Source organism: Mobula hypostoma, chromosome 1 (assembly GCF_963921235.1).
Source record: "Mobula hypostoma chromosome 1, sMobHyp1.1, whole genome shotgun sequence".
In the NCBI taxonomy this organism is placed as follows: Eukaryota; Metazoa; Chordata; class Chondrichthyes; order Myliobatiformes; family Myliobatidae; genus Mobula; species Mobula hypostoma.
Genome location: NC_086097.1, coordinates 110297023 through 110322246, shown reverse-complemented (window position 1 = coordinate 110322246; position 25224 = coordinate 110297023). Strand labels below are relative to the sequence as shown.

At 45.6% G+C, this 25224-nt stretch overlaps 1 pseudogene; it reads left to right on the top strand.

Moving 5' to 3' along the window:
- The first annotated feature begins 1834 nt into the window (after positions 1 to 1834).
- LOC134342814 (RNA-binding protein 25-like) overlaps positions 1835 to 25224 on the top strand; it is a 46575-nt pseudogene continuing 23185 nt past the window's right edge.

Below are 25224 nucleotides of genomic sequence, written 5' to 3'. Positions count from 1 at the left end.
CTAGTGTTCTCTGCATAAGCTTGTAAATAAATTGCTGAACTATCTGCCATCTCTGTACCCTTTCAAACAACAAGGTTTTACACTTCAGTTCTACATTTTATAGCAGAACGCCTGTAGTGCCAAATCTTCAAAGAGGATGTGACTGCTGATTAGCCTACTGCTTTTATGTAAAAAAGCCAATAAACCAAAGGTCTTTGCACACTTATTTTGCATAACTTGAAGCACAGTTCACGATTTGAGCTTATTTTCATAAAAATAAACACATCGACTTTTACGCATTGCTTTTAACCTACACTTAAAATCACTTAATTCTAAATGTCAAAAGAGCAGTGCAATTTATTCACCATGTTCTGGATTCCCTGATGGCATTTCATTAGGTTCAAATGAACTTCAGTGAGTCAAAGTTAAAGGATGAGAAGGTTTAGTCTTACCAGCTTTCTTGATTTATGAGGAGGGACTGTGATCAGAAAGGCTCTCCTTGGCCTTTAGTCCTAGTCATAGTCATAGTCATGGTCATACTTTATCGATCCCGAGGGAAATTGGTTAAGTATCAAGTGAATTGATAAGATCAAGTGTAGTATTGTGCTGGACCTCTATGGATGCTGACAAGGAGAATTGAAGAAGGACTCGTCGCGATTAAGTGTCGCCAGTAAGAGTTTAACTTGCTGATGTAAGGGTGAATCCTCATACTGATTGGAAATCCAGTCTGTTACCCACCCCTTTCCAGGAATTAACACTCAGTCAGAATAGCTGCATATGCAAGCACATCGATGGGAGGACCTGGGATCTGAAACACTGTCAGGGTGGCATTGAAAGATCTCAGTGAGGGGAACCGGGGGCAGCACAGAGGCTATAAGCTCACAGGTTCAGGAGACTGGGAGCGGCACAGCCCCCAATACATACCAGCTCTGGGAAACTAAGAATTGTACAGAAGCTATTGGCCCCCAGCTCTGGGAGTTTGTGTCCAGTGCACCACAGCACAGAGAGGCACGTTGACCAGTGCAGGATGTTGGAGGATGTTGTGCCTGTAAGTGACCAGCCTTCCCCCAGGCACACCACCAGCATCGCCACACCCAGGGGGTAGGACCATCCTCTGTACCTGAGCTCACAAACAGTGAGGCAGTGACTCCAGAACACAGTCATGGACATAAAACTGGCATCTTTAAACATTCACAGTGTGAAGAGCACAGTGCGATGTGCCAATGCCTAGCAATATCTTGCCTAGGTCAAGGCTGTTGAGACTTTCTTACAGGCGTGCAGGCTACTACACTTTCACAACTACTGGAAGTGGTTGCAATGATAGTCCCCTGGTTTGTCTGTGTGGTCGGGGGTCAATGATTGTCTCGGTTCCGGCTTGGAGATTCTGCAACTCCTCAAACATCCAGGTCAGAGAGGTGGCTGGGAGGTGCCTCCCTGTGGCAGATGTAATGGACCAAAACACCTTACTCCAGCTAATTAATGTTCACACCTCACCCATGCAGAGCAAGTGGCTGACCATCCTCCAGCAGCTCTTGTCGCTGCTGTCGATGACCCAGATGGTTGTTCTGGCCGATGACTTCAACTGCATCATTGATGTGGCTGGACAATCCGATAGTGCAGACTGCAAATTGGGCAGCTCCTCCAGATTCCTGATGGAAATGGTTAAAATAGCTAAGCTACAGAATGCCTACAGCACAGCCACAACCCACCTGCTCACGATCGCTCCCGGATTGACCTCCTGTTTGTGTCTGAGCCATCATGGTCAGATCCGTAGACGTCACCTGGTGTTCTCCTCTGACCACTGCATCGTCCAAGCCTCCTGCTGCCTATAGGAGGACCAAAAGGCAGGCGGGGGATGCAGAATCTGAACATCAAGCTGGTGATTCCAGAGAACTTTGAGGAACTAGAGAGGGAGTACGCAGGTTGGAAAACCTAAAAACTCCTCTTTGATTCCCCTGTTGGCTGGTAGGAAGTGACCAAGGAGAACATCAAGAGGCTTTTCATCTGCACCGGGTTTCAGAAAGCAAGGCAGGGTGAGTAGGAACTGTGTTAACTGTGCAGCAACTTCTCCTTCTGCATTTGAAGGGGGTGGATGAGGAAGAGGAATTATGAGAGGTGAAATGCTGGCAAGCACAGCTCTTCACCTCTGAATTGTCTGAGATCATCTTCCCATCCAGGGTCTGCACCATGAAATAGAATGAGATCTTTCTTCTTCCAAATGGTTCACAGGGGAGCTCTGTGATTCACCATCGTACAGAAGAGGACAGCTCCATGGCATCCTCACAGAGAGACACGCTGAGGATCTGCAGGTCCTTCCACACCAGAATGTATAACAGAAAGGCCGCAGACACCACAGCCTTCCAGACCTTCCTGCTGTCGGTCACAGAGGTGTTAAGATGACAGCAAGCAGGAGAGTCTAGAACAAGCATTAACCCTGGAGCAGCTGACTGGCTCCACTCATTTCCTGGAAGTGACGGCTTCCCAGCTGAGTTGTACTCTGCTCTGTGGGACTGGATGGGCCCAGACATGCTCAAAATGTGCAATGTCGGTGGGACTAGGTGAGAGTAAGCATTCAGCATGGACAAGAAGGGCCGAGATGGCCTGTTTCCATGCTGTAATTGTTATGTGGTTATATATTTGGCAGCATGTCAGACTCCATAGCGAAAGGCATCATTATCCTCATCTATAAGCAGAAGGGGGAGAGGGAAGGTATGGAATTGAAGACCCATTTCACAGTTGAATGTAGACTATAAGATCTTGGCCAAAAGCATTGCTAATAGGGTCAGGTATGTTCTGGGACAAGTGATCCACCTGGACCAAACCTGTGCTGTACCTGGCAGGAAGATTGTTGATGGTCTTGTATGGCTCATAGTTACCATTGCTTCCATGCAGGACATAGGTGTGGACACTGCCTGGTTAGCTTGGACCAGGACAAAGCCTTTGATAGGATATCACACATCAATATGATGGATATACTTTGCAAAATGGGGTTTGGGGAGGAAGTCAGGAATTGGATCCAACTGGTCTACACAGATATCTGTAGTCCAGATGAAATCAATGGGTGGGAAATTGATAGCTTCTCCATCAAGTCTGGAGTCAGGCAGGGTTGCCCACTCTCTGCTGCCTTGTTTGTGTGCTGTAAACAACCCTTCGCCAAAGCCATCAGAAAGGGCAAGAGCATAGAGGGGTGGCGTTGCTGGGCAGTGAGGGACACAAGTGAAAACCTCCCTGTATATGGACAATATCACTATCTTCTGCTTGGATCTGAGGTCTGTTCACAGGTTGACCAGCATTTGCAAACAGTTTGAGTTGGCATCATGGGCCAGAGATGACCTCGCAGAGAGTGAGGCCATGACTTTCAGCAACTGGCCTGAACGGTTCAGTGTCTCTTTCACCTTCAGGTCTGAATACCTAAAAGTATTGGAGATCTGGTCTGGATGGCCGAGTGTCCAACAAGGATTGGCTAGAGTGGATTGGGAAGGTAATACAGATATTTGGTCTGTGGGGAGAACACTCCCTATTGATAACTGGGAAGAACCTGGTCATAAAGTGTGAGATGCTCTCAGAGCTGCTGTACTTGGGATAGCTGTGGTCCATCCCCCGCTCCTCCAGCTTGAGAATCACCCAGGCTGTCTTTAGGTTCATCTGGGGAGTGGGCCAGACAGGTCACAATGCATGTCCGTGGACAACAGGGACAAAAATGTACCCAAAGTTTCCCCCACCCTGATGTCCAGCTCCATCAGGCTGTGTATGCGAGCATCTAAGTATGTGAGCACCAAGTACAACTATGTGCTGAAGTTCTATCTGACCCTGGTTTTGCAAAGGATGGGTCTGGCCCCATTGCTGTGCAATAGCCCAGTAAGCTAGATGTTGCTATGCAATGCTCCAGTCAACTGGGCGTAGACCTGTACTTCATGGAATAGTTCTTCTGGACCAACACCGTTGACCAAAAGTCCATCAGGCCGTGGTCAGCATGGAATGTCCTTGTTAGACACAGTGGGTTTGCTCCCTGAGCGAACTGTACATACCACCTGTCAGAATGCATCGATGCCAGACGTCATCCAAAGGCACCAAGACCCTGCCTGGCTTGTGTTGAGAAGAGCCCTTCCAGTCTGATCTTTCCTGCATGCTCAGATCATAACCCCCACTTTGCACTGCCCAGGGGATCACTGTAAAGTAGATAAGATGTTGCTCACCTCTTTGTGGACTGTGGGTTTGTGAAGAGGTATGGAGAAAGATGCAAGGGCCTGTGTTATGGTTCATCCCAAACAGCTGTGTGACAGAGTACTGTCTGGTTTACGGACTGTTCCCAGAGAAACACACGGAGATGTTGGGTGAAGGTTGGCTGAAGTCTTTCAATTATTGTACCTCCCCAGAGGGCCACATGAGTGTCTGCAGAGCTATTGGTGTAGGAATGCAATCGAAAAGTATTGAAGGCATTGTCGATGAATTTAAGAATAAAAAGGCATTGCACAGTTTATTCTTGTAAATATTTTTATATATGAATAAAGTTTATTTTGGTATTAAAATGTCTGCTTGCTTGTAAGCTACCTTCCATCATGCAGAAAGTGTGAGTGTAGAATGACTACAGTTTCGGCTTATATAGAACATAGAAGAATAACACACAGGAAAAGGCCTTTTGGCCCACAATGCCTATGCAGAACATGATCTCCTTAAGCCCATTACTCCTACTGTGGCATAGGCCACCACCAGCAACTCACCAGAGCCCTCTGTCCTGGGTCAATAGAAGGTTGATAGTTCCTGCGGCTTCTGCTTTCAGCACATGACTTCACATGTTTTCCAGGTGAAGATGCTTCCTCTCCCAGGGCTGAGATCTTTAGAGCTTTTGTTGATGTTTCTGTTGCTCTGGGTTTCTACAGGATGGGGTTGCTAGCCCCATGCCCAGCACAACATAATGCCAAATTAAATTAATCCCATCTCCCTGCACATGTTAATAACCTTCCGTTCCCTGCCTGTTTAAGTGTGTCCTGTCACTATTGTGTCGGCTTCCATGTAATGAAAACATATAAAAATTTGTTCTGTGTTCCTCTCTGATTTAGCTCAGGACATTCGAACATGCATTTGGAAACAAAGGGAGACACTGCATAAGTATTCAAGGCCACAAGAAAATACTTCATTAGAAGGTGCACAAATGCCATACAGAAAGAAAAACAATTGTCTACAACATTAGTAGTAATGCAGAAAGCAAAATAATACTTATCGTCCAATAAACGAGCTGAACTGTGGAATGCCGACAAACTATCATGCAGCCGTTTCTCTCTCTCATCCTCTCTACGTACTTGTCCATATCTTTTTCAACTCTTAGCACCAGCACCAATCATGACCTTGCCTAAGACAAAGCTCTCCCCTTGCTCAGAGAAGTGCCCTATTTTATACCCTTTAAGATTCCTTCAAGGCATAACATAATCATCACCTCAGTACTTTCTCATGAATTCCCATGTATTTCCATGTATTTGGTACCTGGACCTGCACAATGATCTACCTTCCCCAGACAAATATGTTTTTGACCATTTTCCACTGTTAAGGCCATTGACTTGTACTCCCTTAACTTTCTCAAAGCATTGCTGTGGACTGATTCTCTTGTATTTATACAGAACAATCTCACTCCCGATTAGCACCTCTTCTCCATCAATCAAAAGCAGAACTTTCCAGTGGCCAAACATTCAAATTCTGGTTCCTGGCCTCCTCTTGTGCCACAACGAAGCCACCCCAGGGTGGAGGAGCAACACCTTATATTCCATCTGGGTAGCCTCCAACCTGTTGACATAAATTTTGATTTCTCCTTCCAGAACAAAAAAATTCCTTTCTCCTCCTCTCTTTGGCCTCTTTCCTCTTCTCCCCTGCCTATTACCTCCTCCAGGTGCCCCTCCTCCTTTCCTTTCTCCAATGGTCCACTCTCCTCTCCTATCAGATTCCTTCCTCTCCAGCCCCTTACCTTTCCTACCAGCATGGTTTCACCTATCACCTTCGAGCTATCTTCCTTCCCCTGCCCCCATCTTTTTATTCCAGTATCTTCCCCCTTCCTTTCCAGTCCTGAAGAAGGATTTTGGCCCGAAGCACGGACTGTCTGTTCATTTCCATGGATGCTACCTGATCTGCTGAGTTCCTCCTGCATTTTGTGTGTGTTGCTTTGGATTTCCAGCATCTGCAGAATTTCTTTTGTTTGCCATTTTGTCTTACAGATATCCATTTTATTTTAGCATATACCAAGGAGGAATCACATTTAACTCTTACCTTACATTCCACCAACTCCTGCCCCTACTCCTGCTGTCTACCCCTACCACAGTCTGTGTACCATTTACCATATACACTGTTTTGTTTAGCTGTACGTATGTACAGATGGATGCCATTAAACCTGAACTTGAACTTTAAATATTCTGCTGAAACTCTTCTGCACCCTCTCCAATTCCTCCGTAACCTTCCTGTAATGCACCAGAACTGTACACAATACTCTAAATGTGGCCGAACCAAAGTCTTATACCACTGCAGCATGTCTTTCTGGCTTCTGTACTCAGCATTCTGATCAAAGATGGCAACCATCCTCTCTGCACAGTGTTGTCACTTTCAGGGAGTCATGAACTTGCACCCCAAGATTCCACTGCTCATCCATGCTCCTCGTGGTCCTATTATTTACTGTATTCCTTCCCCTTGCATTTGACCTTCCAGAATACAACATCTCACTCTTGTCCAGATGATACTTCACATGAAATTTGTCTACCTTTATCTCCAGCTCATATCCCTCCTACAATATCCTGTAACAACTATCTCCAGTATCCACAGCTATATTAATTGTGGTGTTATCGGAAAAATTACAAATCGGCACATCTACGTTTTTGTCCGTATCACTTATATCCAGTATATCACAAACAGCCCAGGTCCCAGCACTAATCCCTGCTATACATCACAGATCAATGACCTCTGGTCAGAGAAACACGCCTCCAGCACTACCTTGTCTCTTCTCTGGCCAAGCTGAATTTGAAGTTGGCATGGATCCAATGTGACTGAATCTTCTGGATCATCCTACCATGGGGGACTTTGTCAAATGACATAAGATGTAGGAGTAGAATTAGGCCATTTGGCCCATTGAGTTTTCTCTGCCATTCCACCTTGGAAGACTTATCATCCCTCTCATTCTCTTGCCTTCTTCCTGTAACCTTTCATGCCTTTACTGATCAGTAACCTATCAACCTCCACTTTACATATGCCCAATGACTTGGCCTCCACAGTAAATGAATTCCACAGATTCACCACCCTCTGGTTAAAGAAATTCTTCATCTCCATTCTAAAGGACATTCCTCTGTTTTGAGGCTGTATCCTTGGACCTGGACTCCCCCACGAAGAGAAATATCCTCTCCATGTTCACTCTATCTAGTCTTTCAATATTTGATAGGTTTCAAAAAGATCCCTCACATTCTTCTAAACTCTAGTGAGTGCAGGCCCAGAGCCATCTAACAATCCTCATATGTTAAACATTTCATTCCCAGGATCATTTTCATGAACCTCCTCTGGACTCTCTCCAATGCCAGCACATCCTTTCTTAGATAAGGGGCCCAATGCTACTCACAAAAGTCCAAGTGCTGACTGACCAATGCCTTATAAAGCCTCAGCATTACATCCTTGCTTTTACCTTCTAATCCTCTCAAAATGAATGCTAACATTGTATTTTCCTTCCTTACCACCAACTCAACCTGCGAGTTAAACTTTAGGGAATCCTGCACGAGGACTTTGAAGTTCCTTTGCAGCTCTGATTTCTGAACTTGCTCAATAGTTGATGCCTTTATTCCTTCTACCAAAGTGCATGACTATACACTTCCGGAAACTGTATTCCATCTGCCACTTCCTTGCCCATTCTCCCAATCTGTCTAAATCCTTCTGCAGAATCCCTGCTTCCTCAACACTACCTGCCTCTCCACCTATCTTTGTGTCATCCATAAACTTGGCCAGAAACCTATCAATTCTGACATCCAAATCATTAACACATAAATGAAAAGAAGTGGTCCCAACACTGACTCCTGTGGAACACCACTAGTAACCAGCATCCAATCAGTAAAAATCCCTTTATTCCCATTTTTTGCCCCCTCCTAGTCGGCCAATCTTCTATCCAGGCTAGTATATTTCCTGTAATACCATGGGCTTTAATCTTGTTTCGATTTAAATACCATGACCCCTTGTTAAAGGCCTTCTGAAAATCCAAGTAAACAACATCCATTAACTCTCCTTTGTCTGCAATTTCCTCAAAAAATTCTAACACATTTGTCAGGCACTAAATGTCTTAAGGCAGTCAAAATAGATAACGCCCACTCCTTTGCCCTCATCAATCATCTTCACCACATGCATATGACACGCCCCTCATGGTGTTATACTGACCCTAGTATGTCCAAGGATCTCTGTCAAGGCAATCCCCTCTCTTGTCTCTCCTAATAACCTGGTTAGATCGTAACAGGCCCTGCTATTGTCTTCCACAGTGAAGACTGTTACAAAATATTTATTCAGTTCGTCTGCCATTTTAATTGCTTATCAGTTCTCCCCAGTGCCCCTCCACCTTCCATTTCTACTATGATCCCCTCTCCTCTCCTATCAGATTTCTTCTTCTCCAGCCCTTTATCTTTCCCACCGGCCTATCTTCACCTATTACCTTCTGGTTATCCTCCTTCCCCTTCCCCCATATTTCTTATTCTGGCACCATCCCCTTAGTTTTCTGTCCTGAAGACGCCTGAAATTTCGACTTACATAGAAGATGCCTGACCTACTGAGTTCCTACAGATGTTGTGTGTGTTGCTTTGGATTTCTAGAACCTGCAGACTCTCTTGTGGCTTTGTTGCACAGGAAGGGTCAAGAATCACGAGTACAGTCAAAGCGATAGGTGAGGGAATTGTAAATTGCTGCCTCAGTAACATCCGCAGCTCCCTTTACCCTCTGCAACATATACATGCACTCTACCTGGTGCCAAAGTCGAGGATGTTGCAGAGTGGCTGCAGGTTATTTTGTAGCGCAAGGATGCAATGCCAGTGGTCAAGTACATGTCAGTACCAAAGGGGAAGGAATCCTCAACATGAATTTAAAGAGTTAGGAGGAAAGATCAAATGAATGCATGTCTGAGAAGGTGGTGCAGTAGAATAGATTTATGGAACATTGGGGCTGCTTTTAGGAAAGGTGGGACGTATGTCAACTGGATGGGTTACCCCTGATAGAATAGAATCATAGAATCCTACGGCACAGAAATGGGCCTTTATGGTTCACCATCCATGTTGATCATGATGTCTACCTGTGCTACTCCTATTTGCCTGCACTAAGCCTGTATTTCTCAACACCCTTCTTGTCTAAGTACTTGTCCAAATGTTTTATAAAAACTTTAACTGACTCTGCCTCTGCCACCTGCTCTGGCAGCTCGATCTAGATAATCATCACTCTGTGTGAAAACATTTCTTGTAGATCTCTTTTAAAATTCTCTCCCCTCATCTTAAACCTGCTCGCTCTGTCTTTGGGAAAAGATTCTGACCATTGAGTGCCCTGGGTGCATGGTGGTTAGCGTGCTGCCATTACAGCTCGGGGGGTTGCGGAATTCAGAGTTCAATTCTGGCACCCTCTGTAAGGTATTTGTATGTTCTCCCCGTGAACTGCCTGGGTTTCCTTCAGGTGCTCTGGATTCCTCCCACAGTCCAAAGATGTACCAGTTAATAGGTTAATTGGGCTCTGTAAATTGTCGTATGATTAAGCTAGTTATAAGTAGGTGGATGCTGTGGCTTGTTCCACACTGTACCTCTAGTAATTAATAAGTAAATCTATGCCACACATTATTTTATGTTTCTATAAGGCCACCCCTCTGTTCTCTGAGGATAATCCCAGCCTATTGCATCCCTCCTTATTATTACAGCACTCAATTCTTAGCAGCATCCCAGTGATCCTCTTCTGTATTCTGTTGCTACCATATAGTGTGATGACCAGACAATGCATAATAACCCTGTGCTGTCTAACCAATGTTTTGTCCATCTGCAACACAATATCAATGACTTGGGTTATGAAGGCAAGCATACCCAATATTCTTTTCACTGTTCTATATATCCAGCTCACCGCTGCGAGACCAAACATTAGAATGAGGAAGAAATGTGATCTAAGTGAATTTGACTGTAGAATTACTGTGGTGCCAGAAATGGGTGGTTTCAGTATCTCAGAAACTATGTATCTCCTGGAATTTTCGTGCACAACAGTCTCCAGATTTTAGAGAAAATGGTGTAAAAAACAAAAAAAAAGACATCCAGTGTGTGGCAGTTATGTGGGTTAAAAATCCTTGTTAATGAGAGAGGTCAAAGGAGAATGACTGACAGGAAGGTGACAATAACTCAAATAACCACGCGTTACAGCAATGGTGTGCGGAAGAGCATCTCTGAACACACAACACATCAAACCTTCAAGCAGATGGACTACAGCAGCAGAACGCCATGAACATAGACTCAGTAGCCATTTTTATTAGGAACAGGAGGTTCTAAGTAAAGTGGCCACTGTATCTATTTATCTTACTAGAATATGACTTGTCTTGGTTAAATTTCCTCCAGTTTGGCTACTGTCACAATAGGCCAATGGCAGATTGACCCGTGAGTCCGCCTTAGGAACAGGCGACAAGGCAGCCCTAACAACAGTGAGGGCCAAACTGTCCCGGGTCATCAGAGAGGCAAAGCATGCACACGCCCAGCGAATCCACAGCCACATCCAGGACAGCAGCGACACACGGCGCATGTGGAAGGGCATTCAGGACATCACCAACTACAAGACAACACCACCTGCCTGTGCTGGTGATGCCTCCCTCTCAGATGCATTGAATAACTTCTACGCTCGTTTTGAGGCGGAAAATGACGTGGCGGCAAGGAAGACCACCCTTCCTCCAAACAACCAGGTGCTGTGTCTTACCATGGCCAATGTGAGGAGAACCCTGTACAGGGTCAACCCACGGAAGGCTGCTGGACCAGACAATATTCCTGGTAGAGTGCTTAGTGGATGTGCAGACCAGCTAGCTGAGATTCTCAATGACATCTTCAACACTTCCCTGAGCAATGCCGTCGTTTCTATGTGCTGCAAGGCCACCACCATCGTCCCTGTGCCGAAGAAGTCTTCAGTATCCTGCCTCAACGACTACTGTCCCGTTGCACTCACATCCATCATCATGAAGTGTTTCGAGGGGCTTGTCATGAGGCACATCAAGACCCTGCTGCCCCCCCCTCGCTGGATCCCCTGCAGTTTACGTACCGTCCCAACCGTTCAACAGACGATGCCATTACCATCACCCTCCACCTGGCCCTAACCCACCTGGACAAAAAAGACACGTACGTTCGAATGTTGTTCATAGACTTCAGTTCAGCATTCAACACAATCATTCCTCAGAAACTGATTGGAAAGCTGAGCCTACTGGGCCTGAACACCTCCCTCTGCAACTGGATCCTAGACTTCCTGACTGGGAGACCTCAGTCAGTCTGGATTGGAAGCAGCATCTCCAACACCATCACACTGAACACAGGGGGGCCCCCCAGGGCTGCGTGCTCAGTCCACTGCTGTTCACTCTGCTGCAACACACAGCTCGAACCACATCATCAAGTTTGCCGATGACACGACCGTGATGAGTCTCATCGGCAAGAACGATGAGTCAGCATACAGAGGGGAGGTGCAGCGGCTAATAGACTGGTGCAGAGTCAACAACCTGTCTCTGAATGTGAACAAAACAAAAGATATGGTTGTTGACTTCAGGAGGACACGGAACGACCACTCTCCACTGAACATCAACGACTCCTCCGTAGAGATCGTTAAGAGCACCAAATTTCTTGGTGTCCACCTGGCGGAGAATCTCACCTGGTCCTTCAACACCAGCTCCATAGCAAAGAAGGCCCAGCAGTGTCTTTACTTTCTGCGAAGGCTGAGGAAAGTCCATCTCCCACCCCCTATCCTCACCACATTCTACAGAGGTTGTATTGAGAGCATCCTGAGCAGCTGCATCACTGCCTGGCTCAGAAATTGCACCATCTCGGATTGCAAGACCCTGCAGCGGATAGTGAGGTCAGCTGAGATCATCAGGGTCTCTCTTCCTGCCATTAGAGACATTTACACCACACGCTGCATCCGTAAAGCAAACAGCATTATGAAGGACCCCATGCATCTCTCATACGAACTCTTCCCTGCTGCTCCCAGATGGAGTCAATGTCTTTTTTGCTTGCTTTGAGTAACAAAAATTGGAGGCAACTTCACGAACTCCCACAGCCCCCAACCACCCAGTGATTTCCGTCTCTGAGACCGACATGAGAGTATCCTTCAGGAGGGTGAACCCACAGAAAACATCTGGGGTACCGGGCTGTGTTCTGAAGACCTGTGCTAATCATCTGGTTGGAGAGTTCACTGATACTTTTAACTTCTCACCTAGGCAGACTGAGGTACCCAGCTGGTTCAAGCAGGCTTCAATTATACCGGTGCCCAACAAGAACGTGGTAACCTGTCTCAATGATTATTGCCTAGTAGCACTTATGTTCATGGTGATGAAGTGTTTAGAGAGGTTGGTAATGAAACATCAATTCCTGCCTGTAGAGTGATCTGGATCAACTCAGAATAAAAGGAAAATGTTACAGCTGTAGGGAACCTTCGTTTTAATGAGATATTGAGGTCCTGGTTAGGAAAGAAAAAGGATGTGCATTGCAGATATAGGCAGGTAGGAACATATGAGGTTCTTATGGAATGTAAGAAATGCAAGAGAGAAATCAGGAGGGGTCAAAGAAGGCACGAGGTTGCCTTAGCAGGCAAGATGAAGGAGAAACCTAAGGGGTTCTATGGATAAAAGGATTGCCAGGGACAAAATTTTTCTCTGGAAGATCAGAATGGTGATCCATGTGTGGAGCCAAAAGTGATGGGGGAGATCTTAAATTTTGCATCTGTGTTTATTCCAGAGATGGATACAGAGTTGATGGAAGTAAGGAAAAATGGCATTGATTTCTTGGACTCTATACAGATTACAGAGGAAGATACAGATTACAGACTAAGAGGTGTTTGTTGTCTTGAGGCGAATTAGGGTGGATAAGTCCCCAGGGCATGTCAAGGTGTTCCCTTGAACACTGTGGGAAGGAAGTGCAGAAATTGTTGGGGCACTAGCAGAGATATTTAAATCATCCGCAGTGACAGGTGTGGTAGCACAGGATTGGAGGGTAGCCTATGTTGTTCCACCGTTTAAGAAAGGCCGGTGAGCGTGCTATTAAGAGTGAGGAGGATTATCATGGCTTTCAATGGGTGAAAAAAGGACTGAAAATGGCAGATATAATTTAATGCAGACAAGTACAAGGTTTTGCACTTTGATAGGACGATCTAGAGTAGGTCTTATATAGTGAATGGTAGGGCAATGAGGAGTGTGGTAGAATAAAGGGATGTGGTTCTACAGGCCCATAAATCATTGAAAGTGGCATCACAGGCTGATAGAGTTGTGAAGAAAGCTTTTGGCACACTGGCCTTCATAAATCGAAGTACAGAGTACAGGAGTTGGGATATTATGTTGAAGTTGTAAAACATATTGGCGAGGCCTAACTGTCTGCAGTTTTGTTCACAGGAAAAATATGTTGAAAGAGTACAGAGAAAATTTACAAGGATGTTGCCAGGTCTGGAGGACCAAAGTTATGTGGAAAGATTGAATAGGTTAAGACTTTACTACTTGGAATTTGATAGAGGTATACAAAATTATGACTGGTAGAGATAAGGCAAATGCAAGCAGGCTTTTTCCACTGAGGTTGGGTGGGGCTACAACTAGAGGTCATGGGTTAAGGGTGAAATGTGAAAAGTTTAAGGGGAACATGAGGGGAAACATTTTACTCAGAGGGTTATGAGAGTGTGGAATGAGCAGCCAGTGAAAGAGGTGCATGTGAGCTTGATTGCAATGTTTGAGAAGTTTGGATAGGGACATGGATGGTAGGGGCATGGAGGGTTATGGTCTCGGTGCAGGTCGATGGGAGTAGGCAGTTTAAATTATTCGGCATGCACTATATAGGCCGAAGGACCTGTATCTGTGCTGTACTTTCTATGACTCCATGACTCTAACATCTCCTCCACAATCACCATCACCACAGGTGCACCACAAGGCTGTGTGCTCAGTCTCCTGCTCTATTCGCTTTATATTTATGACAGCGAGGCTATGTACAGCTCCAATGACATACTGAAGTTTGTTGACAACACCACTGTTGTTAGCGGAATCAGAGGTGGTGACAAATCTGCGTATAGAAGGAGATTGCAAGTGTGGCTGAGTGGTGTCACAACAACAACCTCTCACTCAAAGTCAGCCAAACCAAAAGGCTGATTGTTAACTACAGGAGGAGGAACCCAGAGGTCCATGAGCCAGCCCTCATGAGGACCAGAGGTGGAAAGGGTTAGCAACTTTAAATTCCTCGTTGTTATCATTTCAGAGGACCTGTCTTGGGTCCAGCACATAATTGCCACTAAAAAAAGGTATGGTAATGCCTCTAGTTTGTTAGAAGTTTGCAAAGATGTGGCATGTCATCTAAAACTTTGACAATTTTGATGCATGGTAGATAGTAAACTGACTGGTTGTATCATGGCCTGGTTTGCAAACACGAATGCCCTTGGATGGAAAAGCCTACAAAAAATAACAGATACAACCCAGTCCATTACAGGTGGAGCCCTCCGCACCATTGAGTAAATCCACAAGGAAGCAGCATTCAACATCTAGACCATGCTCTCTTCTCATTGCTGCCATGAGGAAGGAGGTACAGAAGCCTCAGGCCCCACACACCAGGTTCAAGAATGGTTATTTCCCATCATCCTTCAGGTTGTTGAACCAGAGCTGGATAACTTCACTCAACTTCACTCACCACATCACTGAAATGGTTCCACAACCTATGGACTGACATTCAAGGACTCTGCAAATCATGGTCTCGATATTTACTGCATACTTATTAATCATTATTTTGTTCTTTTCCCCTCTTTTAGTATTTGTACAGTTTGTTGTCTTTTGCAGATTTGCTGTTTGTCTGTCTTTGTTGTGTGCGGGTTTTCATTGACTCTATTGTGTTTCTTTGTAGTTACTGTGAATGCCCGCAAGAAAATAAATCTTTGAGCAGTATATAGTGACATTTATGTACTTTGATAGTAAATTTACTTTTAATTTTGAACTTGAGCAATGGTCCAGTGTTTTGGGACCCCCTAGTCCTGCAGGTGATATGTTGATGATAATTGGACAGAGATTTTTTCAGCAAGCCTGATTGAACTCCATTGATTCGAAAGGCATCAAGGTAGGCTTGATAATCGAAGCACTCATTACATCGAGTGCTTGCTTAACATCTGCCTTTGGTGGTATGCGAATCGTGGTCAGGATCATGGAGGAGAACTCTCTCAGTAAGTGCAACTGATGGCACTTAACCGATAAATGTCCCAGGTCAGGAGGAAAAGAGTGCAACAAGAAAAGAGTACAACCAAGCACTATGAAGAGTTTATCATGAAATGTAAGCTCCCAGCTTTTGCTTTCCCTGAATGTTCTGCAAATTGATCCATTCGGTGGATTCAATTTTGAAGATTCAAAATTCACAATTGTTTAAGGCAATTTCCTGTATACATGTGTAAAAGAAAACAAAATAATTGCTATAATTGAAATAATTCCAGATCTGGTGCAGCATAAAAATAAATACAATAAGATAATAAACACGAAAAAAAAATACATTAAATATAAAAACATAAGATAGCTTGCACACATAGATTGATTGTATGCCCATAAAGTGACACAGGGTGTACATCGGGTGACTAACACCTAATTGTCTACCTTCCCATTAATTTCTGCTATATTATATGCCCTCTCTTTTGCTTTGATGATGTCTTTGACGAGGTGATGATAGAAATCTTGAAAATTAAAAGGCTAGCTGGAAGGAGCTTAAGAATGAAATTAGGAGAGCCAGAAGGGGCCATGAGGAGGCCTTGGTGAGCAGGATTAAGGAAAACCCCAAGGCATTCTACAAGTATGTCAAGTGCAAGAGGATAAGACGTGAGAGAATAGGACCAATCAAGTGTGACAATGGAAAAGTGTGTATGGAACCAGAGGAGCTAGTGGAGGTACTTAATGAATACTTTGCTTCAGTATTCACTACGGAAAAGGACATTGGTGATTGTAGGGAAGACTTACAGTGGACTGAAAAGCTTCAGCATATAGAAATTAAGAAAGAGGATGTCCGGAGGTTTTGGAAAGCATCAAGTTGGATAAGTCACCAGGACCGGACGAGATATACCCCAGGCTACTGTGAGAAGTGAGGGAGGAGAGTGCTGAGCCTCTGGCAATGATACTTGCATCATAAATGGGGATGGAAGAGGTTCTAGAGGATTGGAGAGTTGCAGATGTTGTTCCCTTATTCAAGAAAGGGAGTAGAGGTAGCCCAGGAAATTATAGATCACTGATTGCTTACTTCAGTGGTTGGTAAGTTGATGGAGAAGATCCTGAGAGGCAGGATTTACGAACGTTTGGAGAGACATAATATGATTAGGAATAGTCAGCATGGCTTTGTCAAAGACAGGTCATGCCTTCCGAGCCTGATTGAATTTTTTAAGGATGTGACTAAACACACTGATGAAGGTAGAGCAGTAGATGTAGTGTATATGGATTTCAGCAAGGCATTTGATAAGGGATCCCATGCAAGGCTTATTGAGAAAGTAAGGAGGCATGGGATTCAAGGGGATATGGCTTTGTAGATCCAGAACTTGCTTGCCCACAGAGGCAAAGAGTGGTGGTGGACAGGTCATATTCTGCATGGAGGCTGATGACCAGTGGTGTGCCTCAGTGACCTGTTCTGGAACCCCTTCTCTTTGTGATTTTTATAAATGACCTGGATGAGGAAGTGGGGGGATGGGTTAGTAAATTTGCTGATGACACAAAGGTTGGGGATGTTGTGGATAGCGTGGTGGGTTGTTAGAGGTTACAGCGGGACATTGATAGGATGCAAAACTGGGCTGAGAAGTGGCAGATGGAGTTCAGTCCAGATAAATGTGAGGTTGTTCATTTTGGTAGGTCAAATATGATGGCAGAATATAGTATTAATGATAAGACTCTTGGCAGTGTGGAGGATCAGAGGGATTTTGGGGTCCGAGTCCATAGGACACTCAGAGCTGCTGGATAGGTGACTGTGTGGTTAAGTGTAAGGGCATGTGTAGCACTTGTTCTGCTTACAAGGAAAGGGGCTTCCCTTCCTCCACCATCAACTCTGCTCTCAAACGCATCTCCCCCATTTCATGCACATCTGCTCTCACTCCATCCTCCCGCCACCCCACTAGGAATAGAGTTCCCCTTGTCCTCACCTACAACCCCACCAGCCTCTTGGTCCAACATATAATTCTCCATAACTTCCGCCACCTCCAACGTGATCCGACTACTAAGCACATCTTTCCCTCCTCCCCTCTCTCTGCTTTCCGCAGGGATCGCTCCCTACGCGACTCCCTTGTCCATTCGTCCTCCCCATCCCTCCCCACCGATCTCCCTCCTGGCACTTATCCTTGTAAGTGGAACAAGTGCTAAATATGCCCTTACACTTCCTCCCTCACTACCATTAAGGGCCCCAGACAGTCCTTCCAGGTGAGGGGACACTTCACCTGTGAGTCAGCTGGGTGAGTCCGGTGCTCCCGATGTGGCCTTCTATATATTGGTGAGACCCGATGCAGACTAGGAGATCGTTTCGCTGAACACCTACGCTCTGTCGGCCAGAGAATGCAGGATCTTCCAGTGGCCGCATATTTTAATTCCACGTCCCATTCCCATTCTGATATGTCTACCCACAGCCTCCTCGACTGTACAGATGAAGCCACACTCAGGTTGGAGGAACAACACCTTATATTCCGTCTGGGTAGCCTCCAACCTGATGGCATGAACATTGACTTCTCAAACCTCCGCTAATGCCTGACCTCCCCCTCGTACCCCATCTGTTATTTATTTATATACACACATTCTTTTTTTCTCTCTCCTTTTTCTCCCTCTGTCCCTCTCACTGTACCCCTTCCCCATCCTCTGGTTTTTTTCCGCCTCTCCCCCTTTTCTTCTCCCTAGTCCTCCTGTCCCATGATTCTCCTATATCCTTTTTGCCAATCAACTATCCAGCTCTTGGCTCTATCCCTCCCCCTCCTGTCTTCTCCTATCATTTCAAATCTCCTCCTCCCCCTCCCACTTTCAAATCTCTTACTAGCTCTTCTTTCAGTTAGTCCTGACGAAGGGTCTCAGCCTGAAACGTCAACTGTACCTCTTCCTAGAGATGCTGCCTGGCCTGCTGCCACTTTTGTGTGTGTTGTTTACAAGGATGTTGCCTGGATTGGCGAGCAAGCCTTAAGAGAATAGGTTGAGTGAACTTTGCCTTTTCTCTTTGAGAGACGGAGGATGAGAGGTGACCTGACAGAGGTGTATAAGATGATGAAAGGTATTGATCGTGCTGATAGTCAGAGGCTTTTTCCCAAGGCTGAAATGACTAACACAAGTGGACATAGTTTTAAGGTGCTTGGAAGTAGGTGCAGAGGAGATGTCAAAGGTAAGTCTTTTACGTGGAGAGTGGTGAGTACGTGGAATGGGCTGCCGGCGATAGTGGTGGTGGCAGATACAATAGGGTCCTTTAGGAGACTCCAGAATAGGTACATGGAGCTTAGAAAAATAGAGGGCTATGGGTAAACCGAGGTAATTTCTGAAGTAATTTCTATGATCAAGCCAATTTTCTATCCAATTTACCAATTTACTGTGGATTGCATATGAGCGAAGCTTCTATATCAGGAGTTCCCTACTTTTTTCTGCCATAGGCCTCTACTATTAAATGAGGGGTCCATGGAGACCCAAGGACAACATCCAATGGGGCACCTTCCTCAATCATCTCCATCACTTCCTTTAAAACTCAATCATATTTTTGAGACAGGATATCCCACATGCAAAATCATCCCAACTTTCCCTAATAAGTCCATGTTTTTCCAAATATGAGTAAATCCTGCCCCTAAGAATCTCTTCCACTAATTTCCCTAGAACTGAAGTAAGGGCCATTAGTCTATAATTTCCTGGTTTTTCTCTGTTGTCCTTTTTAAACAAAAAGACAACACTGGCAATTCTCTAGTCTCCTTGGACTTTGTCTGTGGCTAAAGAGGATACGAAGATTTCTGCCAAGTCCCAATAATGTTCCTTGCCTTCCTTAGCATCCAGGGATAGATTCTATAAGGCCCTGCTGACTCACCTTAATGCTTATCAATATTGCTCCTCCTCCTTCCTAATATTGACACGTCGTAGAATATCAGCACATGACCCCCTAATCTCATCACCATCTAGGTCTTGGTGAATACTGATGCAAAGTATTCATTAATGACTTCACCCATTTCCTCTGTCTCTACACTTAAATTCCCTCCTTAGTCCTTCAGTGGAACTACTCTTTTCCTAGCTATGTGCGTGCTCCAAATATCCATATAAAATGCCTTGGAATTCGCCTTAATCTTACTTGCTAACAGCAATTCATGGTACCAAATCCTAAGTGCTTTCCTTTATGTTCTTCAAGGGTCTCTTCTGATTTTTGCTTCCTTTCATTTTTTGACTAAATTTACTGTCACATTGGCGGGGGCATTGGGAGCAAGGGTGGACCCAAATGCAAGACACATCTTGTGAGGTTACTTAGATTTAGTCTATTGTTCGATACCAGGAGAGCAAGGCAGGAGCAGGAATAGTGAACTGGACAAGGACTCAGGACTACGACAAGGCTGGGACCAAGGGTCTGGGCTTGGACTCAGAATCGGATCCCGGAACTAGAGGAGACATGAAGAGGCTAGGGTATGGATTCCGAGCCCGAGACTGGGCAAGGACCCAGTACCTGGGTCTTGCCTCGGGCTCGGACCCCAGAACCAGACATAGACATGACATGGGCTAGGGAGAGGAGGAACATGGAAAACAGAGTCTCGATCTCGGAGAGCAGGTACATGGAACCGTGGACACATACACAGAACACAGAGTCAAGACTCCTTGGGTATAGGACATAGGGCCAGGACTCACAAACAGAACAGAGAGCCGGGACCCCTCCTTGGGTACAGGACATAGGGTCAGGACTCATGAACCCCCCCGCGGGGCAACGGCAAGATGGCCTGACTTACCCCACGGAGGCATGGACAAGAGGAGACAAGACATGACTCTCCGCAGGGCAACGGCAAGACGGCCAGACTTACCCCATGGAGGCAAGGACCAGACAAGACAAGACATGACCCCCCTCGTGGGGCAACGGCCAGAGGGTCTGACCTACCCCACGGAGGCAAGGACAAGACAAGACCAACACGAAAGAACACCAGACAGTACCTATCTAGCTCCGGCAATAGAACTAGACCGAGGTGCAGGCGAGGGCTGCAGACGAGGGCTAGAGGCGAGAGGGTCAGAGAAGGCATTCAGACAGGGGGGTAGGACAGAAATCACAGATTGCCAGGGCCAGGACTTGACTTGGTACTTGAATGCCCCTGGAGCCAGGACTTGACTTGGAGCCTCCGGGTAGTGGTGAGCTCTCGACTCGGCCCGGGAACAGTAGACAGCGGCTCCTGATTCTCTCCGGCGGGTTAACTGACGGACTCACCTTGATGAGGAAACTTTGCAGGCTCATTTCAGCGAGGTAACTGGACTGCGTTTCTCCGGTGAGGAAGGGCGAATTACCGGCACTCGCTTCGGCAGAGACTAGGCTTGCTCCGGCCAGATGACATCGGCACACTGTACCTTTGATGACTTTGCAGACGCTCCCGCGCCGAACAGCTGAAAGCCGGAGACTATAAACTACCGGTTCAGCCAGGCGCTAATTGCCTCTAATCACCAAAGCCAAGGGACACGGGAAAACAGGGAATCAACAGTCTGGATCGTAACATAAACAAGGTAAATTTAAAGGGACCCCGATCCGGACCATGACATTTACAGAATCTCTTGTCAGTCAAGTTTTCCATACCTTGTCATGCCTATGTTTCACCTTCACAAAAACATGCTGGCCTTGAACTCTGATCAGCTGGCATTTAAATGTCAGGTGTGGATATACCCTCAAACAACTTATACAAATCTATTTTCCTCATCTCCTCCAATTTTGCATTTTCACTGGAGGATCAGTCTTGTCCATAATGATCTATGGAACCACGAGTGCTGTATGAAATTGCTCCTCCACTGATCCTTTGATCAGCTAACCAGGATCATTTCTCAATATAAGGTTGAGTGTGTCATCATCCGTTGTTGGACTATCTACATATTATTTCACGAAACTCTCTGGATGCACCTGACAACCTTTGCTGCATCTAAGGGAATCCCAGATCATGTGCCTTATCTGTGATGAAAATAAAAATACTTTGGTTCGAGAGTGCTGTTTTTCTCACTAACTTGGACATGCTAGTTATTGCTATTAGACTTACTTGACTGAACTCTCCCTTCTCAGTATCTCCACCTGCCGAATTACTGAATTAGTTCCTAATGTCATGCCACAACAGTTTAAAGCCTCCTGAGTAACACAAGAAAACTGCTCTGTAAGGATAATGTGCAACCCATCCTACGTGTATAAGTCATACCTACTTTAAATTGATCCTAATGAACCAGGTATTTAATAAAAACTTTTCCTGTGTCTTGCCTTTTTGAGATAAGGTTCCTCCATCATCATCAATGAAGACCTCGACACCATTAGTACTTTTTACGAGGTTGAGTTGCTAGCTCGACGCTCAACCCAGCACGGATGGACAGCGTGCATGGGATCCGGCCGGATTCAAACTCGAGACCTTTCGCCTGGAAGTCCAGCACTGATGCCACTATGCCCAGCCGGCTTATTATGATGATGTCGAGACTAGCGCTTGATTTGGATTTAAGTGAGGGAGAGCTGTGCAGTGTCAGTCTCACTCTCTCTTCCCAATTTCCATCTGGATCCAGTGGCAAGACAAGAGTCTAGACAGCTGGAGATGGGACTAGGCGCAGTGGATGACTAGGATGTCTTCTGTGTCTTGTCATGCTCTACACGTTCCACGACACTTTCAGAGACCGCCTTCTTAAACGTCGGAACTTCCCTTGGTCTCGTCCGCTCAATCTGCCGGAGTTTGTCTTCACATGCTGGGATAGACAACTCCCTATCTCACCGAGGGTTTGAGACCTGTTGGCTACCCTCACCTGGTTTAGCCGGCTTGTCGAAGCCGTCGCATGCAAATAGCTACGAGGAGCCACAGGTGAGAGCTGAGTGCCAGGTGGGGACCAAGGGTGGACTAACTGCCTTGAAAAGGACGCGACATGTTCCCCCAACAGAGGTGCTACCCCTCCCTGACACCCCATACACCCCCTTTTGAGATCACAACCATAGAAGACCTGCTTTTTAACTTTCTACCTAACTTTCTGTGAATTCCATTTGCAGGACCTTATCTCTTTTGCTGCCTATGTCATTCATACCACCATTGACCCTGGCCTCTGGCTGCTCTCTTTCAGAATGTCCTGTGTCTTCTCAGAGTCAACTTTGATCCTGGCACTAGTGAAGCAACGCACCATCTTGGAGTACCGCCTGTGGCCACAGAAGCACTGACCTGTGCCCCTCTCACTACATTTCAATGTTTCCTGCTGTACAGGAAACATTGGTACTACTGACCCAGTTGCTGCTGTTGCATTCTCATTACCACCATCCCCTGCCTACCAACGACATCTATCGTGATGTACATGTTAGAGAGTGGAATAGCCGTAGCTGCTTTCCCTTCCTGGCAATCACCCATTTATCTGACTGAACTTGTGGGGTGACAATTCTCTCTGACTCCTATATATAAAGTCTCCTATATGCTCCTTGGTGAGTTCTGATTCAACTGACCCATGCAATCAGAGAGTGAGGCACACTTCTCGTACAACTAGTTGTCAGGGATACAGGCTCAAAGAAAAAGGGAAAAGGAAAGACCCTACCCTGAATTAGGGAACTTTCAGCTTCCCTGTCAGAGCCCCCTTCTCAAAACAATCCTTCTTGAAATGGCCAGTCCATTACAATTTGCCTCCATTTTATATGGTAGACTTTGTTCGCAAGGCATATTGGGAGCAAACATCAGTTAAGTTGTCTTTTTCAACTTTTCCCTTCAGTCTGCTGACTGGATGAATTGTAACAATCGTTAATTCCTGATGTAAAATAAAAATAAACCATGAATTTAAAAATAATTTAGTGTAAGTGTTAGACCCAAGGAGGAGGAATACAAAAATACTAGAAAAGGTAGCAGAAGAACAAAGGGGTTGATGAAGAAGGGGCAATATAGTATGACGGTAAGCTTGCAGGGAACATAAGGGTTCAAATACTTATCTAGGTGTTTCTCCACCACCCACTCAGGCAGTAGATTTCAGTTTCCTATCACCCTTGGGTGATGTTCTTCTTCAAATCTGTTCTAAGCTTCTTATCCTTTATAGTAAACACAAGCCTTCTTGTTTTGAGAGACCCTGCCAGGGGAAAAAGCTTTCTACATCCACCTATCTAATTTCTATATAACTTTTCATATATCTTTAATACACCCCCCGCCCCCCCGGAACCTTCTCTGCTCTATGGAAAACAAACACCATCTCTGTAGCCTCTATTTATAAATAAAACAGTCCATCTAAGGCTCCTATCGAGTCCCCTCTCTACTCTACTTCACCACCCTATAGGAATGATATGACTGCTCAGTGCAGTCTCAAACTCAGGCCTGTGCACTTGAGCAAAGAGAAATTGAACGAGACCTCAGTCATGTCAGTGGAACTGAGCTCTGTGCGGTCGATTTCACATATACATCTCATATTTCACCTGTGGAGCTCTCCTGATGCCTTGTATCAACTAAGATCTATGCATCCAAGCTGAGCTTTGTACACTTGATTCAGGTTTGTGCAATGGAACCTTGGCACTTATAAACCTAACTTAAGGGAGTGTAATGCCCTGGTTCATATTTTTTATACTGTTTTGCTGTATGTATTGCATTTTGTGCTGTTCTGTGCGAGCTGCTTGTTTGGGTATTGTTGAAGATGAGAGATGATGTGGAATTTGTGCCATCCAATTAGCAGGAGGTTTTTCTTGGTGAGGGACAATAAGGTTGGCCTTGGACTTTTGTCTGAGAGAAGCCACTGGGGACAACCTGTTATAGCATACGATCCGATGGGAGACCCGCTTGTCCGAGATGGATTGCGAGTGACGATCGGAAGGTGGTGTGAGCTTTCACGTTGATTGAGGGCCCAGTGCATGAGTGACAGAGAAGTTCACGATGAGCTCCAGCTTGTGCACATTTGAATGTATAATAAGAATGGGCCCTTTTTGTTATTCTTTACTAACCCTTTAGTTAAGATTCATAAATATAATTCCTTTAATTGTATGAGTGTACTGTCTGTTATTTCATGGCACTAATTTGTAACAGGGTAGCGAATTACACAGCATCCACACAAACAAGGGGTTTGGGAGGGGCTGCACCGCAATCTCACACGTTTGGTGGGGCTGGAGATTGTCTTACGCAGCTGGGGAAACCAGAGTGTTTCAGGAGCATACGCAACCTCACTGCCTGTTTGTCCGACCTCAAGAGTGTGGACCTGTACAATGGAAGCCTGGCATGTACAGGGCATGAACTCCGGTTGTGTATGTAACCAGAGGTTGGTGTGCTTGACCAAAGTAAGACCTTGGACAGCTCACCTGTGGACTGGACTTCATGTGGGCATAACTAGCCTTGGGTCTACATGTTCCAAGCTCCAGGACTACACATCTGACTTCAGGCCTGTGCAGCAGATGTCAAACTTGTGCACACGACCTCAGAGCAACACATTAACTTGGATCTCAGCTCCCGATGAAGGGTCTCAGCTGGAAATGTTGACTGTTTACTCTTTTCCATAGATGTTGCCTGGCCTGCTGATCTCCTCCAGCCTTTTCGTGTGTTGCTTTGACTTTCAGCATCTGCAGACTTTTTCTTGTTTGAGTCTCAGCTCCTACTACGACCTGTCCTTTGGGTCTGGCAGCTGAGCCAGGGCTGTGAGATCAAACACTGTACGTTTCTAAACGTAGGACTGTGCACTTGACCTCAGGACCATGCATTTGAGCTGATCTGTTCTCTTGGCCTGTGGGCCTAGCTTAGACCTACACAGCTGACTTCAGTCCTGCTCAGTGTAACTCTCTGATCTGTGCAGTCCATTCCTGGTATGAGTCCCCACTTTGGAACTCAGGCTTGAACTCCCAACCTTAGCCCTATGCATCTGAACTTACTGACTCTAATGCTTTGAATATACACTAGTCAGTGTATAAA